Genomic DNA, 6,000 nt, shown 5'->3' on the forward strand with positions numbered 1-6,000 from the left:
AGATCCAGGACTCCAGTCAAGATCTGGTTTTGGCTTTGCCATGGCAGAGGATTGATGAGACCCCAGCATAAAATGCCTTGAACATCCCTCCCTCACCCGGGCCTTCTGCTGCACTGACAGATGAAATTCAGGATGCTGTTTGTTCCACAGATTCACCCACGGTAAATACTTGGAGTCTTTTTAGGGTTATCAGTCACCAAATCTAAGGAGCTGGTGGCCTCATTTCATCTGTGATGTTCCACATCCCAGTGCTGGTGACCATTTCTTACCTGACCTCTTGTTATGACCTGGTATGTCAACATTCACCTCTTGCGTCATGTTCTATCTGTCCAAAACCTCTGCAGAACTTGTCCAGTAGGGAACAATCTGTCCTGCTTTGTTTTCCTGTGGTCACCCTTCTTAACTTTGCATCTTCTGGGTTCCACTCTAAGGGGAGGAAAGGTCTTGAGGGCAGGTTTAAGTTCCACCATAATATTTCCATTTTTCACCCACATACCTGGAGTTTTCCCCTGGAGCTCCTCAGGCTCAGAGGTTACATTTGGGCTGGTCTATTAAAAATTACCATCTCTGGTCTCCCCTGACACAGAATGGCTTTATTATAAACCTATTTTTCCTGAAAAACAGGGGTAATCATGTAGAAATTTCTTCACCCATATCATACCCTGGAATTGTTTAAGACAGTGTTAACTTACCAAGGCACAAAATCCAACCAACCAAACATGAAATGGGCCAGTCCAAAAGTATAATAGAGCAAAAGACTGACTTCTAGACTTTGGGAACATCTGTTGAACCCTTCTTACAAAGTGTTTCTTGGGATGAACTGGGCTGAGTCTGCTCCCCTTGGATGATCCAGGTCTTATAAATGGGTTTGGGCTCATTTTGAAGCCCTGGAAAATATTCCAGCTCTCCCTTTCCTGCAGAGCTCTCAAGTTCTGATCATTACATCCTTCAGTGATGCTGGTGTGGAGAGGATGAGACTGGACCTCAGGCTGGACCTGGAACCCAGCCTGACCCAATGTGTGGATTTTTGGGCTGTAGCTCATAAGAGATTTCAGTTCCTCGGGAAAACACCCCCCTGTCTGAAAAATTCCCTCTCAGCACCTTGATCAAACCATTTGGAAGGCAGGCCAAGACAGATGGAAGGTGTCCTTAGAGGTCAGTCCTCAATTTAAAGAGGCTCTGCTCTTCCTGTGCTCCATTCTCCTCCTCAGAAAGCTTTTCCTGAGTGTTTGGTGCCGCTGCCTCCTGCCAATCCCCCTCCAGAAGATGGCAGGAGATTTTCTCCTCGATGCCTCTGTCTCATGGCCCTGACAGCAAACCCTGGGTGTTATTTCCAGAGGTTTGTTGTGACAGGGAAGGGAGGGCTGGGAGACATTTGTGTGGCTGCCTGTGAATAGCAGGGAAATGTAAGCCTCCGCTGTGTTTTATTTATGGGGTGTTTCCAGACGCCGAGCACAGAAATCATTTGCTTAATAAATAATCCAAATAAACAGACATTCCAAGTGCCTCGTGCTCACAGCCCAGACAGCCACACACTGAGTGACAGCCTGCCAGGGAGCTGGAGGCTCTGGAGCAGCTCTGTTTTCATGGAATCGTTAAGGTTGGAAAAGACCTCCAAGATCATCAAGTCCAACCTTTGACCGAACACCACCATTCCCACTAAACCATGTCCCCAAGTGCCACATCTACTCACTTTTTGAGGGATGGTGACTCCACCACTTCCCTGGGCAGCCTGTTCTAATGCTTAACCACTGTTTCAGTGAGGATATTTTTCCTCATATCCAACTGAACCTCCCCTGGCACAGCTTGAGGCCGTTTCCCCTTGACCTATCACTTGTTACCTGGTAGAAGAGACCAACCCTGACCTCACCACAACCTCCTGGCAGGGAGTTGTAGAGAGTGGTGGTGACAGTTGGACTTGATGACCTCAGAGGCCTTTTCCAACCTTTACGATTCTGTGATTTGAGCTGATCCTCCAGGACCCTTTTTCCTCTTTGCAGAAGATTTTTAGTCACTCAATTGGCCTGATCGTTGTTTTCTGGAACTATTTGAGGTGTCTCAAAGTGTCCTGCATGTCTGTAGGAGGGGTTGGGTCTTCTCCTAGTTCTCTGTCCTGTTGACCAGGAATATGTAGATGGATTAGATGGGTTGACTGAATTTCAATAAATGCTGGTGCCAAGGATCACACTCAGTAGAATGTGGAGAACTAGATGGCCCTGAAGGTCCCTTCCAACCCAAACCATTCTGTGATTCTATAATTTATCTCATCCTAAATTAGACATGGACATTCCCACCCTAAACTCTGTTCAGTTTGTTAATTTGATTGTCTTTAACTGTAATGAGAATGAAGATCATTAACCAGATGAAAACAGCTAAATCTCAGGTACCCAAAGCTGTGCAGATGAATCCCACTCTTCACCTGTGCCTCAGTTTCTTAGCAGGAAGAGGAGATTAATCCCACTTTCTTATCTTGTAAGGCTAAATAAAAATGTCAGGATGTTCAACAGCAGGAAAATGAGGTCACCGTGTGAGAGCTTTCCTCTGTTGTGTCTTCATGGCACTAGTTGGGAGAACACCCCATGTCTGGCTAAGATTAGGCAGATAAAAGCATATTTAAGGCATTTCTTCCTCCTCACATTCTCATCCTGGACGGAGTTTCAGAGCAGAGCTTTTATTCCCTTCTGTCCCCTCGGAGAGAACATTGTTTCTCCATCCATATGGATGAAGAAAGAGTCATGTCAGCAGCAGAGTGACAGGGAGGAAAGGGATAATAAATGTTTTTACATGGACTGTTCCAGCTCTTGCTGCAGTGGAGTCGTTCCAGGAGACAGCAGCAGCAGCACAAAGTGATTTGTAATCTTCGTAAGAGCACGTCCTGGGACCCTCAGAACCAAAACATGTGTTAGCACAGGGACAGGAGGACTTTAAATGCTTCTCTTTAAAGTCTTTAAAGTTTAAAGGAGTGTGGGACAGAATAAGGAGGTGGAGGTTGCTGAGAAATCCCTGGAAAAGTGAAGAATTGCAGAGAGAAAGTAGGAAGACTGAAGAAATAAAAATAGAGGATTTTCTTTTTCTTTTTCTTTTTCTGTAACATTTGTGTCTACTCTGTAGCCTTTCTTCTTCTGGTCAAGTTGAAGTTCTAGAGTCCCCAAAAATGGAGGAATGTCCAGTGCAGCCAGTGGGTTTTATATCCAAAATTCAACATTCACTGGCTCCAGAGGAAGCTTTTGGTGGCTAGTTCAGATGGAAACTCTACATAAACCAGAATAGTTTAGGCTGGGTATCACCTTTTGAGGAATCTCATCCAAAACTCGGTTCCAAGTAGGGCCAGTGGCATCTCCAGTCAAGTGTTTATGTTCCCAAGAGTTGGGATCCATCTTCTCTATATCCTCCCCTTACAGAGTTTTATGAAGGAATAAGATCTTCCCTCACCTGGAGTCTGAACACACCTTCATCTCCCACCTTCTCCTCCTAAATCCAGCTCTCCCAGCCATCCTGGCTGACCCACCCCGGTATCCCAGTGCCTTTTTTTGAGCTGGAGAATCCCCAAACAGGACACACTGCCCGTGTTCCTCCTTTGATCCACAAGCAGCAGTAGGTCAGGAACGTGTCTGAGTCTTTCCAGGGTTATTCCAAGTCAAGGCTGTCCCAGTGGAAGGTGTGACCAGTTCCTGGTGCCTTCCCTGCCCTCGTGGCCTTGTGGAATTCCTGGTAGTTAGAACAGCAGCTCCTGTTGACAGTGCCATCAAAAAAGGTGGTTTTTTTCTCCCAGCTTGAGACCTGAAATAATTTGGTGTCGTATTTGGAGGAACATCCCATGGGGGTTATTGTTTTTATTGCTTGTTTATCCCAAGCTTGGCTCATTCCCACCCACAACAACTGGTTCAGGAGCCCTCCCGGTGTTTTTGAGGCAGTCCCTCTGCCAAACTCTTGTCTCTGACCAGTGAAGGGGGAATGTCTCCTCCTCTGGGTGATTAAAAAGCAGAGAGAGGGACAAAACTGGTGACAAGAGGAAAGCTAAAAAACATGGAAGGAATTCCTGCTGGAATTGGCTGGAATTTCTCTCTGATTAACTGTTTGGATTCCACAGACTTCTGTCTGGAGGGACAAAATAGTCAAATTCTGGAGGGTTTTTTTCCCTAACTTTTTAAGTTAGAGTGGTCATACCCATATCAGTCCTTCTATCTAGTGGAGAAAAAAATGAAAATAAATAGAGATAAATAAATACAGATGAAAATAGTAAGAATATAGATAGAATAAATACAGATAAAAGGAAAATAAAAGAAAATTACTGAGTAAATGACAAGGGTCAGTGATCAAAATAATTACTTCGGATGTCTCCAAGTTTTACATCCATTGTGTCTTTTCTGCCAAGAACACTTGGAATATTCACAAGTGGGAGAGTTTCTTAAACTCAAGTGATTAGAGAGAGTGTCATCCAATGTAATTCAAGTATGGAATTACAAATTGTCCTACCATGGTAAGGAATTTCCCACACAGAAAAAAAAAATCCACTTCATGGAATTTCTTTTTTTTCCTTTTTTTTCTTTTTTTCTCTTTCTTTCTTCTTTCTCTTTCTTTCTTTCTTTCTTTCTTTCTTTCTTTCTTTCTTTCTTTCTTTCTTTCTTTCTTTCTTTCTTTCTTTCTTTCTTCTTTTCTTCCTTTCTTTCTTCCTTTCTTTCTTTCTTTCCTTCTTTCTTTCCTTCTTTCTTTCCTTCTTTCTTTCTTTCTTTCTTTCTTTCTTTTTTCTTTTTCTTTCTTTCTTTCCTTCTTTCTTTCTTTCTTTCTTCCTTTCTTTCTTCCTTCCTTTCTTCCTTCCTTCTTTCTTCCTTTCCTTCTCTCTCTCTTTTACTCTTTCCTCTCTTTCCCTCTTTCTTTCCTTCTTGGGAAAACCAAAGTACTTTCTGCCAGCAGTTTAAGGAATATTTTGGGTTTCAGGAGATGAGTTTTGAGTGAAAAAAGAGCCTCTAAGAAGATAAAAGATCCTGTACAGTGAGAACTGATCACTTTTCCCCGATGATAAAAGAAATACCTTTTCTTTCTTGCCTCTTTCCACGTGTGCCACCAAAGAGAAAAGCTGGGAATACAGGCTGGAATTATTTGTGCTTATATAATCAAGCCACATCGATGCAAAATTGCTTGTTAATGACTCATCACCCTGCACTGTTTGTCTTCTGCCGTGGCCCAGCTGACTGAGAGGAGTTGTTAGACCTCCCATCCCTCCCAGGCAACCTCTATAAACACTGCAGTTTTATTGGCTGTTTATAAATTATATCAAAATACATCAGGCAAGCCGTGGTTGGAAAGGAACAGCAATTGCTACATGTAATAAATAACAGAGCATGGGCTGAAAAGGGATATATACATTTTAAAGTGCACCTGAGGCGCATTGTAGTCATTGCATAATATGTTTTGACTTAATAAGAAGATGCACTTTGTGTAAAGATGGTGCTTAAACTGCCTTCCCCTGACTGATTTATTAGATGTAAATGTTTACAAATCCTCTGGGTATCCTGGGGTTTGCATGAATAAAGTCAAAACAACCTCGGGGGTGGGAATGCATTTCAGTGGGTATGGAAAAAGCCTCCCCTCGCTCCCGGTGATGTAAAGCTGGCACTGTTCTCCTGACCACGCTGGAATTGCAATGGGATGTCCTTGGGATCAAAATGATGCTTTCAAAGAGGTAGAATAGATGCTCAAAAGGCATATTTTATTTATTTATTTATTTATTCATACTACAGGCAAAAATAGTGAGATGTTTGAACAGCTTACACGGGGAGATGAGAGTTTCCCTGTCGTTTGATTTCATGCAGATTCAACCCTCCTAAAAAAAAAAAAAAAAGGAAATGCTTTGTGGCTGTAAAATCAGACACTGTGGGCATGATTATGAATAGGAATTATGTAGATACATGGATATGAGTATCTCCAGGGAAGGGGTGGAGTCACCATCCCTGGAAGGGTTCAAAAAGGGAGTAGATGTGGCCACTTGAGGACATGGTT

Source organism: Myiozetetes cayanensis, unplaced genomic scaffold (assembly GCF_022539395.1).
Source record: "Myiozetetes cayanensis isolate MyiCay16 unplaced genomic scaffold, myiCay2020 scf1, whole genome shotgun sequence".
Taxonomy (NCBI): domain Eukaryota; kingdom Metazoa; phylum Chordata; class Aves; order Passeriformes; family Tyrannidae; genus Myiozetetes; species Myiozetetes cayanensis.